Raw genomic sequence first — 13,862 nt, 5'->3', positions numbered from 1 at the left:
ATTGACTTTCAACCAAAAGTTGTCAAAAAAAGATAAGGAGGGACACTTCATACTGGTCAAAGGAAAAGTCTAACAAGATGAACTCTCAATTCTGAACATCTATGTTCTGAACGCAAGGGCACGCACATTCATAAAAGAAACCTTACTAAAGCTCAAAGTACACATTGCACCCCACACAATAATAGTGGGATACTTCAATACCCCACTGTCAAAAATGGACAAGTCATGGAACCAGAAACTAAACAGAGATAGAGTGAAACTAACTGAAATTATGGACCAACTGGATCTAACAGATATTTATAGAACATTCCACCCTAAAGCAAAAAAGTATACCTTCTTCTCAGCACCGCATGGTACCTTCTCCAAAATTGACCATATAATTAGTCACAAAACAGGCTTCAACAGATATAGAAATATTGAAATTATTCCATGTATCTTATCAGATCACCACGACTAAGGCTGGTCTTAAGCTCAAACAAAAGCAATGGAAAGCACACATACACATGAACTTTGAACAATGCTCTTCTCAATGATAGCTTGGTCAAGGAAGAAATAAAGAAAGAAATTAAAGACTTTTTAGAATTCAATGAAAATGAAGACACATCATACCAAAATTTATGGGACACAATGAAAGCAGTGCTAAGAGGAAAACTCATAGCTCTGTGTGCCTCCAAAAAGAGAATGGAGAGAGCTTACACTAACAGCTTGACAGTGCACTTGAAGGCTCTAGAACAAAAGGAAGCGAATACACCCCAAGAGGAGTAGATGGCAGGAAATAATCAAACTTAGAGCTGAAATCAACCAAGCAGAAACAAAAAGAGCTATACAAAGAATCAACAAAACAAGGAGCTGGTTCTTTGAAAAAATCAACAAGATAGATAAACCCTTAGCCAGACTAACCAGAGGGCACAGAGACAGTATCCAAATTAATAAAATCAGAAATGAAAAGGGAGACATAACAACAGAAACTGTGGAAATTCAAAAAATCATCAGATCCTACTACAAGAGTTTATACTCAACAAAGTTTGAAAACCTGGATGAAATGGATAACTTTCTAGATACATACCAGGTGCCAATGTTAAAACAAGATCAGATAAACCATTTAAATAGTCCCATAAGCCCTGAGAACATAGAAGCAGCCATTAATAGTCTCCCTTCAAAAAAAGCCCAGGACCAAGTGGGTTTAGCAGGGAATTCTATCTTATCTTCAAAGAAGAGTTATTACCGATACTCTTCAAACTTTTCCATGAAATAGAAACTCAAGGAACACTACCCAACTCTTTCTATGAAGCAACAATCATGCTTATACCTAAACCAAACAAAGACCAAACAAGGAAGGAGAACTCAAACCAATCTCCCTCATGAATATTGATGCAAAAATACTGGACAAAATCCTGGCCAACTGAATCCAAGAATGCATCGGAACTATAATTCACCACAATTAGGTAGGCTTCATCCCAGGAATGCAGGGATGGTTCAATATATGGAAATCCATCAATGTAAATCACTACATAAACAAACTAAAGGAAAAAAAACCCACATGGTCATTTCATTAGATGCTGAAATGGCTTTTGAATTCAGCATTCCTTCATGATAAAAGACTTGGAGAGATCAGGACTCCAAGGCCCATACCTAAACATAGTGAAAGTAATATACTGCAAACTGGTAGCCAACATCAAACTAAATGGAGAGAAACTTGAGGCAATCCCACTAAAATCGGGGCCAGACAAGGCTGCCCACTCTCTCCCTATCTATTCAATATAGTACTTGGAGTCCTAGACAGAGCAATCAGGCAGCAAAAAGAGGTCAAAGGAGTACAAATTGGAAAGGAAGAAATCAAACTATCACAGATGATATGATAGTATACTTAAGTGACCCCAAGACTTCCACCAAAGAACTCCCAAAGCTGATAAACAACTTCAGCAAAGTGGATGGATATAAAATTAACTCAAGCAAATCAGTAGCCTTCCTCTACTCAAAGGATAAACAAGATGAGAAAGAAATTAGGGAAATGACATCTTTCACAATAGTCCCAAATAATATTTCATACCTCGGTGTGACCCTGACACAAGTGAAGGGTCTATATGACAAGAACTTTAAGCCTCTGAAGAAAGAAATTGAAGAAAGTCTCAGAAGATGGAAAGATCTTCCATGTTCATGGATTGGCAGGATCAATATAGTAAAAATGGGCATCTTGCCGAAAGCAACCTACAGATTCAATGAAATCACTATCAAAATTCCAAATCAATTTTTCATAGATCTAGAAAGAGCAATTCTCAAATTCATCTGGAATAACAAAAAACCCAGGATAGTAAAAACTATTCTCCACAACAAAGGATATTCTGAGGGAATCACCATCCCTGACCTCAAGCTCTACTACAGAGCAATAGTGATAAAAAACTGTTTGGTATTGGTATGCAGACAGGCAGGAAAAATCAATGGAATAGAATTGAAGACCCAGAAAAAAACCCACATATATTCGGTCACTTGTTATTTGACAAAGGAGCTAAAAGAATCCAGTGGGAAAAAAGACAGCATTTTTAACAAATGGTGCTGGATCAACTGGAGGTCTGCATGCAGAAAAACGCAAACCGACCCATTCTTATCTCCTTGTACAAAGCTCACGTCCAGTGGATCAAAGATCTACACATAAAATCAGAAACACTGAAGCTTATAGAGGAGAAAGTGGGGACAAACCTTGAACACATGGGCACAGGGGAAAAGTTTCTGAACAGAACACCAATGGCTTATGCTCTAAGAACAAGAATCGAAATGGGACCTCATAAAACTGCAAAGCTTCTGTAAGGCAAAGGACATAGTCAATAGGACAAAATGGCAACCAACAAATTGGGAAAAGATCTTTAATCCTACATCTGATAGAGGGCTAATATCCAACATATACAAAGAACTCAAGAAGTTAGTCTCCAGAGAATCAAATAACCCTATCAAAAAATGGGGTATAGAGCTAAACAGGGAATTCTCAACTGAGGAAACTCAAATGGCTCTAAAGCCCCTAAAGAAAGGTTCAGCATCTGTAGTTATCAAGGAAATACAAATCAAAACACTGAGATTCCACCTTACACCAGTCAGAATGGCTAAGATGAAAAACTCAGGGGACAGCAGATGCTGGAGAGGATGTGGGGAAAGAGGAGCACTTCTCCATTGTTGGTGGGATTCCAAGCTGGTAACACCACTCTGGAAATCAGTTTAGTGATTCCTCAGAAAATTAGACATAGTACTACCTGTGGATACAGCTCTACCACTCCTGGGCATATACCCAGAAAGTGCTCCTACATGTAATAAGGACACATGCTCCACTATGTTCATAGCAGCCTTATTTATAATAGTCAGAAGCTAGAAAGAACCCAGATGTCCCTCAACAGAAGAATGTGGTATATATACATAATGGAGTACTATTCAGCTATTAAAAACAATGAATTCATGAAATTCTTAGGCAAATAGATGGAACTAGAAAGTGTCATCCTGAGCAAGGTAACCCAGTCACAAAAGAACGCACATGGTATGTACTCACTAATAAGCAGATGCTAGTCCAAAAGCTCAAAATAAACAAATTACAATTCACCCATCACATGAAGCTCAAGAAGAAGGAGGACTTAAGTGAGGGTTCTATGGTTCCTCTGAGAAAGAGAACAAAATACTCATAGGATCAACAAGGGAGGCAATGTGAGGAGCAGAGTCTGAAGTAAAGGCCACCCAGCAAGGTGCCCTACCTGGGGATTCATCCTATAAACAGTCACCAAACCCAGAAACTATGACGAGAAGCATGTACCAAAAGGAGCATGCCATGGCTGTCTCCAGAGGGGCCCTGCCAGAGCCTTACAAATACAGAGGCAGAAACTAGCAACCAACTACTGGACTGGGCTTGGGAGTCCCCAACGGAGGATCTGGAGGGTAGTCTGGAGGAGCTGAAGAGGTTTATAGCCCCATGGGAAGAGCAATTACTTTGGATACCTAGACACCCCAAAACTCCCAGGGACTGAACCATCAACCAAGGGGTACACATGTATCCAGCCAAAAATGTGGCAGAGGAATGCCTTGTTGGGCATCAGTGGGAGGAGTGGTCTTTGGTCAGGTAAAGTCTCAATAGAGGCCCTAACAAAGGGAAACGGGTGGCGGGGGGGGGGGGGGGGGGTGTTAGGGGAGGTGGGAGTGTGTCAGGTACAGGAGCATATACATGGAGGCAGGGGGTGGGAGGAGGGGTAGGGAATCGTTGGGGAGGGGGGCTTTTAGGAGGGGGAAATTGGGAAAGGTTTTACCATTGGCAATGTAAATGAAGAAGATAATTTTAAAAAGATTAAAAGAAAAAGAAAAAACAAAAAAGAAGGCAATGTATTTTCATAAAGTGGTCATGTTCTAGCTCAATTACTAACAACATGGCCACGTTGCCCTTCTGGCTAGGGGGTTCAGAGTCTAGGGTACAAGAAAGAGCCTCTGGAATCTCACTTCACATGGAAGCAAAGTCTCTGAGGTCAGACATATGTTAGGGGTGTCCATGCATAGAGGCCTAGAGAGGCCTTTGCATGGATCTGTGAAGGTGAAACCTTGATTGCCATGGAGACTCAAAGATGTTGGAGATGCCATAGTCTTGGGATATCTCCTGAAGAAACCTGACACTGGGTTGAATCAGCCCAAGGAAAAGAAGTATATTGTAGTCAACAAGGCTGAAAGGACTTGGAAGTCTGAAGAGTGTTTTGGCATCAGACATGAAGATGCAGAGTTTGGAGTGTGTCCAGTTTATTTTCAGTCTTCCTTTGCACCCCATTTCTGCACTATGTTCTCCTTATATCCTTTGGAAGGGTAATGTATACAACCTGCTATTGTTTTGAGGAGTATTTGATTTGCTTCTTTCTTATTTGTGATTTCACAGAGGATTACAGTTAAGAGATTGAAATTTATAGATTCCAACAGAGCTGGTGCTAGGAGAGACTATGTGGACATTCAAAGAAAGATTTAATGATTTTGCATTATGATATGGCTATAAGACTACAGAGTAGAATGTAGTAGTTGGAATGAAAATGGCCCTGATAGTTTCATACGGAGTGTCACTTTTAGAAGGTGTGACCAATGGAAGGTACACACACATGCACACACCCTACAAACATAAACACAGACATGCACATGTGCATGCATAAGGACACACACACACACACACCAAGTCTCCATTACCTAAGGGTACACCACTTTGCATATGGCTCCACAAGCAAGCCCAGTGACTATGGATTAGTCACCTGCTGACTGGATCAGAGTGCCCCAATATCTTGCTGGCCTTGACACAATCTCACAAACCCAGATTTCCTGAATGCTAGGACTAGGGCAAGTCACAATAGGCAAACCAAAAGACAAACCCAACTCCCAAGTTCTGAGTAAATGAAACACAAACATGAATGTGAAGATAGGTAAAATGAGAGGGTAATATGCTGTGCAAAGGCAGCCATGAAAGGAGGAAAACATCGGATACAGGAACCTAACATGAGATGCTAAAATGGAAGGACGTGGACCTAAGGATGGAAATCAGTTAGTGTGTAGCAAGAAGTCAGAGATGTACTGCAGGCAATGAATGTGGTGGATTATCACAAATTGCCCAGGTTCTGTTCACCAAGCCTACTAGTATGATAAGATGGCATATAAAAAATAGTGGTGGCATTTGGCAGGTGAAGCAGACAATAAAATTTATTTTGAAAAGAACATAATCATACTTCCTTCACGAAAAAAGGGGGGTATGCCAGGTTGCTGTGTGGAGCTTCTTGGTAACACTTCTTTTGCAGGCACAGCATGTCACCCAGCTCTCTGTCCACATCCTGGGTAGCGGATCTTCACCCAGACACAGGGTCCTTAGAAACTGATCAGTTCTGCAGACATAAGTTGATGTTACTTCTATGGGTGGTACCAATACAATTAGCCCCCAGCTATATTCCCTTGCCCCATGTAGAGTGGAGGTGATTGATTGAGGGGACTTGAGAAGCACCTTACCTTGGTCACATGACTCCTGCCAGAACAGAAAGGAACTGTTCCTAGGGAGGAAGTACTTCAAGCTGCCTCACACAGTGTTCTCTTCAAATCCTGGTCAGGATAAGATGCTCAGTGTGCATCTTTCTTGTTCATCTAAACCCACTCACTTGTGGGTCTGCCTTTGCCCTACCCCTGTATCAATCATAGGAGCCTCTTCCATGAAGGAGATCTGAAAACAAGGAGTTTTGGAAAGAATTACAAAAGGCCAGTCGTGAATCTGTAAATGACCACCTCTTGCCAATGGCCTGATCCAGGAAGCATCACCTGAGTGCCTATTGCATCCAGGTTTGCTGGACTCAAATAGGTGGCCCTTTCCCAGTCCCCTGTACATGAGGCTGTCTGCAAGCCGTGTTCTGTGTTGAGTGATGTTACTCGTGTTTTCTGCAGTTTCCCGAGCATGATGCTTTGGAATCCTCACTAATTGACTCCAGAAGCTCATGACCCTTCCCACCCTGAAATGGACAGAAGAATGAAGCAGCAGTTGCAGCCGCAGGGGAAGCAGCAGCAACAGCAGGGATGGCGGAAGCAGCAAGGACATGATCATGTCAGGAGACAACTCTATGCTAAATATGATTCATATACACCCAATAGTTTGCAATAGAAAGTGATGTGAAGAAGCAGAGGAGTCCAGTTCCTTTTGAACACATTTGAGGATCCCTGGGTATCTCTACTTGGTGGGAATGGGACAAGTAACAATTGTCCACTCAGAGAATATCACATACTGTCATATCTCATCTGTTTTACCATCAACATTTCCCTGCCCCCTTCAATACATCTTACCAGCAACTTCTCTGGTCTCTAGTGGCAAGAACTTCAGACCTTCCCTCGGATCTCCTCAAATTGCAGTCCATAGGTAAGCCTCACCTTGCACATGGCTTTGTATACTTTGACAAAGTGGTGTACAAGGTCCATCCTGGCTTCCCAGACCTCCTAGAAAGCAGTAGAATGGGGAGGTAATGGGTCAGAAGGGAATGAAGACAACACTGGAGGAATGTTTCCAGGAGGACTCACTCAAAATATGAAATTACCTTCTTTGCTGTAGATTCTTTCCACTTCAATAAAACTTCATTATTATCCACTGTGCATGGGTGTGTGTGTGTGTGTGTGTGTGTGTGCGCGCACGTGTATGTGTGTATATGTTTCAAACCAAATGTAAAGAATATCCATCAAATGACTTAAGTTTGAGTGTAATGTGCACAATCAGAAACTACAACTGGTAGCTTTATAAGGGCCTCAGGATCTCCCTCACTGTAACTCTGCAGGATCCAGGATGCTATGGAGGCCTGATGCAGAGCTGTGGGGCTGAGTCATCTCTGCCCCCTCTGTACTCACTTCTGGATTCGCGGTTTCTCAAGTCTATTGCTGCCTCTAACCTGGTCGCATATATCTCTTGGACACATGGAACAGGTCAGTTCCTCTGGGTTCCTTCCTCTGCCTCCACGACCACTGTCTCCTCAGCTCACAAGTACACCTGGAGACAGGCCACTGAGCTGACAACCTCACTGTGTTTGATTGTCCTCTAAAATCAGGTGTTTCTTCTCACGTTCCTTGGTAATCAGGAACAATCCATGGATGGTTGTTCCAAGGCTCCTAAGTCCTGTGAAAATCAATGCAAATGGCCACAGGTATTGTGTGACTGATGCCCAGTGTAGAGCTTCCTTACATCGGATGGGAAGAAGGAACACTGCACAGACCGTTTTCCTTCAGACTTCAGGGAAAAGCAACATTTTGCCTCTAGAATAAGCTAGAGCTTCCCACTAGTCACCTGAAATTCCTACCTGGCTCTCTCCTCCCTGCTCCTGTCTGCATCCTCAGCAAGCTCCTCTTCACTCTGGTATCATCCTCCAGGGACGACAGGGCCTCCGACAGCACTGGAAACAGACAGCAGAAATCTTAGAAATCTGCAGGACTTATGCTTGGCTGTGCTGGCCCTGTGCAGACATGGGACCTCAGGTTGATGCTGCCCAAGTGCTCCACTGATCCCTCCAAACTTCTCCAAACTTCAAACATCCTTGCCTAACATTGGGCCACTATCCTCTGCTATCTACATGTAGGTCAAGTTTTGGAGGACTCCTCATAGGAGGAAGGACAGGATGGAATTTTTTTCCCCAGCCTGATAGATCCAATGTCACCACCGCCCTCAACGTGCATGCTGGTATATGTTAAGGGAAGGAGGAACTAGAGAGTGTATCCTTTCCAATCACACCCCACCTACTTGTATCAGCCTGTGTCTCTGAAGCACTTTTCATCGACTGGCACTATTTCACTATTTCCCACGGGGAGGCAGCAACACAAGCTCCTAAAGGCATTGGAAACCCTCTTCTTCAGGCCCCTCCAGACCCGCATTCTCAGTGGCATTCTGGGCACAGGCTGGGACCTCCTTCGGAGCTGCTCCTGATGGTCTGTTTTGCTGGAGGATGAGCTACTCTCTTGGAGGGTTTCAGTGCCTATGTTCTCTTCCTGGAATTTCGCACTGGGGAAGGGTCTCCTGGTTGTGGAACCCCAAGACCATGTGCTGCTACTTGTGCCTATGTTCTCTTCCTGGAATTTTGCACTGGGGAAGGGGCTCCTGGTTGTGGACCCCCAAGATGATGAGCTGCTACTTTTGTCTGTAGACTCAGCACTCTCACTGGCCACATCTTGCGTGTTGTCAAAAGCTGAGGATTGTGAGGATGTGAACAGTGAGTATGTCGTTCCTGACGACGTGGTTGTTATTTTTATTGTTGTTGTTGTTGTTGTCATCGTCGTCGTCGTCATTAACTTCCTTTTCCCTGATGAAGTGGTGGAATTGCTGATGCCCTCCTTCTCTCTGAATCTTCCCTTTCCAATGTGAGGCATAAGCCATCGCAGTGGGGAGGTGTTGTCCCTGAAGCTACAGTCATGGCAAGAAAGGCTGGGAGGCACACTATGCCTCCTCTTACAGCCTTTCCTCCCATCTCCAAGCAGCTTAGAGCGTCTGTGTGAAGGGACGATGGAAAGGCTATGGGCACTGTTTACCCTTCTCAACGTCACATTAATGTTGGCAGCTTTTGTAGGGTCCAGTAAACCACCATGGCCTCCATCATGATAAAACTGGGGCTGCCAGGTAGACTGCTGTTTTATAATCAAGTATGTCGCCATGGCTGGACTATACTTCTGTTCCCTTAAAGCATCTCTGAGTTCTTTAATCTTGCACCCCATCTGAAACATTGCAAATGCAATGTTCGGGTCTGGGTCTCTGGGAATTTCCTCTGAGGATCTCAATTTGTCTTGATCATGGCACAGCCATGGGTGTGTCAATATTTCATTTATGGATGGCCTCATTGTGGGGTCTTTTGTCATTAATCCCTTTAATAGGTCTTGAATCTCTGGTGACAGATGATATGGAATCCAGCAGCTCCTGTATAGGATTTCATACTTTAACTCAGAGAGCACTGTCTCTGTGAAGGGAAGGTGGCCCACGACTAAATAATATAATACGATTCCCATGCTCCATATGTCGGTTGCAAGGACATTATACTCCTTTTTATCCAAGACTTCAGGAGCACAATATTGTACTGTGCCACAAAAGCCTTTACACTTTTCCCCAGCAGCCAGTCTTTTGCTTAAGCCAAAGTCAATGAGTTTCACATGCCCCTCCCTATCCAATAGGATGTTCTCAGCCTTGATGTCTCGGTGGGCAATATTCTGACTGTGGATATAGTGGACGGCCAAAGACAGTTCCCTAAATATGCTGCGTGCCTCTTCCTCATCCAGACGCCCACACTTGCTGATGCGTTTCCTCAGAGATCCCCGGGATGCGTATTCCATCACCAGATAGGTTTTATACCTTCTTTCTATAACCTGGAAAAGCTGTATTATGTTACTGTGATGTAAGCGTTTCATAATATCAATCTCGGACTTTACTAGAAAGTCTATACTTGGGCCCCTTTTCAATATCTTGATGGCTACCATGGTCTGGGTCATAAGGTGGACAGCCACTTTGACTTGGGCAAAGGACCCTTGATCTAGGGTACCCAGGATATAGTAATGATGTGCCAGGGTGTTCCCTTCATGGCAACTGGACTCCAGCTCCCTCGACATCATCACACTTCCCTTCTCTTGGTCAGAGTCACCAGGAGCTACAGCAAGTAAAAATGGCAGGGAAAACAAATTAGCATTCCTTTTGAGAAAGTCACAAAAGAGATTCTGAGATTAAAAGTCACAGACACCTCCACAGACAAGTCTTGCTCTGCCTCAAGGACAGAGGGAAACCAGAACAAAGCAAAGACAAACCCAGAGGATGGAAAGAAGGAAGAAGGCTCAGAGCAGAAGGAGAGCAAGGGTGATGGAGGACAACATTTTAGCCAGGAGAACAAGGATCTCCATTTCAAAGGACAGAACATTGACAAGCTTACCTGAGGCATCCATTATGAAGTGAAAGCCCTGAGCTAAGGGCCACACTTGAACATCAAGATAGCTTTACCCAGTAATGTGTGGGATGCAACTTGCCCCACTAGACAAACACAGTATCTACACGGGATGGGGGCAACAGACACACAGCACCTATGAATAAGAATGAAAATTTGTCAGGTTTTTTTTCAAGAAATGAATGTACTTAAAGGCCATGTTGTTATACAGAATACCGTAGCCCAACAGAGACAAATACCACAAGTTTTTCCTTATATGCAGCACACTGGTTGTTTTCAGCTGGATTAAAGGAAACGGAAACTATGAGGGGACTGGAGGATGAGAGGCAGGCTGAGATAGAGAGTAACAGAAAGTGACAAAGTCAAAAGAGAAGTCAGGTAAAGAAATATGGATGGTGGCCAAGAAACCATTCATGTTTCTTCCCACATTTCATCACAGGATTCCAGAGGAAGGCAAATCTTTGAGTTTGAGGCTACCCTGGTCTACACAGAAAGTTCCAAATTGGCCAAGACCATACAAACAACCCCAATCCCCAAAGACCAAGAAAACACAGCAAACTAAAGAAGGGAAGATAAAGGAAGAAGGGAAGGGGAAAGGAAGGAAGAAAAATACATGGATGTTAATCCAGAAAGGAAAATGAAAATAATCAAACAAACAAACAAACAAACAGGAAGGCAAAGCTGTAAACAAAGCCCCCAAATGAACAACGTCACATAAACAGAAATCCAGACCTCTGAGTTCATGGAAAGTAAACAGCAGGAAAGAACTCACTCTGTGGAAGTGTAGCTGATGTTCAATGTCAAAATCCAAACAATCACCGAAGTCCAAATCTGAGTCAACCACCAAGTCCCGCAGTTCACCACCAAACAGCTCACTGCACAGAAGGACACAAAACAGCCCAGACAGTGCATTATATGGTCAGCTCTTGGACATTCCTCACAATGGCTGTCTGTGACATCAGAGCATTAGTTACCAATCAGAGCATTAGTGACCATTCAGAACTGGCACAACCCACAGTGATTTTCCTCATTCCTTAGTACCAAGGGGCTCTGTCTGTTACTGTTCATTTCACTGAGAGCAAGCACTTGACAAGAGACACCTTAAGGGAGGGTTTTATTTAGACTCATGCTATGAGGGGCTTGTTGGGGCTCCCCCACTGGGGATTTTGTCTCATGTCAAAAAGAATATTTTAGATGGGGTAGATACATCTCTCTCTCTCTCTCTCTCTCTCTCTATCTATCTCTATCTCTATCTATCTATCTATCTATCTATCTATCTCTATCTCTATCTCTGCCTCTCTCTGTCCCTCTCTCCCTCTCTCCCTCCACTGACCCCTTTCCCTCCCTCCCTCCTTAACTCTCCCTCACCTGCTCCTCTCCCATTTCTTCTCCCTCTCTTTCCTCCCCCATTTCTCTGAGTTTGAATGAGTTTATGTTTTTATGTACATGAATTTGTGTATTTTCACCCAGTTGTGTAAAAGTACAGCAAAGTTCACATAGATTTGTGGGCAAGTAAACATTCAGGATAGGGGGTTCTCTGTTCTGTATAAGCAGTCAAGGCTTATATTGGATTTCTTAGTAGGCACAGATTTCTAAGGGTGGATATTTCCAAGGTTAAGATTGCTGGAATTTCATGTCCCAGTCTTCTGGATTTCAGAAATTGGAAGTTTTTCTGCTCAGGAACTGGTGGGTTTTTAGCTTGGTGATTACTCAGCTTTGTTATTGGGGGTATTTTTGTTTGTTTATATATTTCTTTCAGCATGTTTTTTTCTACATATGGTCCATTAGTTAGGCTGGGAAGACTTTCAGACCACAGGTTGCTTTGGCTTAGGTTCTAGGGCACATGGAGCTCTTCAGGAAGGGTGGAAAGGACATTCTGCCCCCATGGCAGCCCCTGAGATGGCACCTCGTGTTGATGGCAGGCAGAGTCTGGAGTAAATGCCACTGCCATGGTGGTTCCTGCTGAGGTACCTCACAGTGGTCACAGGCTGAGGCAGAAAAGGAGGTGCTGAGACCTTGGCAGCTTCTCAGCTGTATCTCAAGTTGTAACCTCACAGAATGGGGACAGGGAATGATAACAACTGCACACTACTCAGGATCTACAATCTTAACACAGTGTAATAAAGCTTAAAATTGACAGTAAATCAATCTGAAATGTACAAACTCCTGGAAAAAAACTGACTAATTATAGGTTCAATGAAGGAATCAGATAAATGTTGTTAAATGTGACAAAATAAAATTCCACCATAAAATACCCAGTGAGACACTCTGAAAGTAGTTCTAGGAGGGCAATAGATACCTGTAAATGCTAATATTTAAAAAAAAATTACAAAAAAACAATTTTTTAGTTTAATGATGAACCAATAATTTGAAACAATTCAAGCCTAGTTGTATGAAATTATGACAATAAGAGCAAAAATCAATGAAAAACAAAGCATACATTACAAAGGATCAACAAACTTCAGAGCTGGTTCTTTCAGAAGATATACAAGAATGCCTGAGCCTTGGCCCAATTATTGTATAAGATAAGGCCAAAATCAACAGAATCAAAAATGAACAGAAAAATGTTATGGTAGAAACCAAAAATTTTATATTTTTGTTTTAGAAAATCCTTTAAAAACATGTACTCCATTAATCTTGAAATTAAGAAAAGATGCATAATCATATCATGATAATTAAACAAAGAGGCCAAAAACCTAACTAACCACACGTGAGATAAACATTCCAGAAAAACAAGGGAGAGGAGGAGGAAGTTGAGGGGGAGTAGGAAGAGGAGGAGAGATGAAAAAATAAAATAAAGGAAGGAAAGTAGGATGAAAGAAGGAAAGGAAAGAAAAGAAAAAAGGAAGACACAAACAAACAAACAATAATAAAAAAATTCTCCATAAAGTACTTGCAAACAAAATCTAGACATATAGCACAAAGGTAGTGCTGACTTGCCACCATGCTGCCTTGAACAACCTGAATGTGAGGATGGTTAAATATAAGCAAGTCTCTAATGTAATATGCCACATTAGTGCACTTAATTATTCAAATCATATCATGTAAGCAGAAGCAGAATAAAGTTTTGATAAATCCATTATGCACTCATGATAAACATCTTAGTAGAATGGAGAGCCAAAGGAACCATACTTCAGCTAAGTAAAAAGATATATATCAAAAATCACAGCCAACATCGTCTGAAATAGAGAAAAGATTGAATCAATCCCTCTGAATTCAGTAATGGGACAGGGATGTCCAGTACTCCCAAACATTATCAATAGCACTTGCTATCTTTACTGTTTTCAAAGTACAGCTGAGGCAATAAGCAAGAGAAGGAATTTAAAGGCATACAATCAGGAAAGAGGGTATCCACCTTTCCCCATTTACAGTGGACATGCTGCTAGACATTAGAGTTCCCAAGAATTTGTAAAGAAAACTTCTAGAAATGACAAATTCAGCAAT

The 13,862-nt window shown here is 42.5% G+C and overlaps 1 long non-coding RNA gene across 1 annotated transcript; it reads right to left on the bottom strand.

Moving 5' to 3' along the window:
- Positions 1-9,952: 9,952 nt before the first annotated feature.
- Positions 9,953-11,211, bottom strand: LOC127684626 (uncharacterized). Its single transcript, XR_007977759.1, has 3 exons — positions 11,191-11,211; positions 10,407-10,554; positions 9,953-10,130 (listed from the first exon to the last, which is right to left on the bottom strand). It is a non-coding gene; the product is annotated as an uncharacterized LOC127684626 (long non-coding RNA).
- Between the last annotated feature and the right edge of the window lie 2,651 nt (positions 11,212-13,862).

Source organism: Apodemus sylvaticus, chromosome 5, assembly GCF_947179515.1.
Source record: "Apodemus sylvaticus chromosome 5, mApoSyl1.1, whole genome shotgun sequence".
Classification (NCBI taxonomy): domain Eukaryota; kingdom Metazoa; phylum Chordata; class Mammalia; order Rodentia; family Muridae; genus Apodemus; species Apodemus sylvaticus.
Note: the sequence above shows the minus strand (reverse complement) of the source record. Positions and strands in the feature narration are given on the sequence as shown.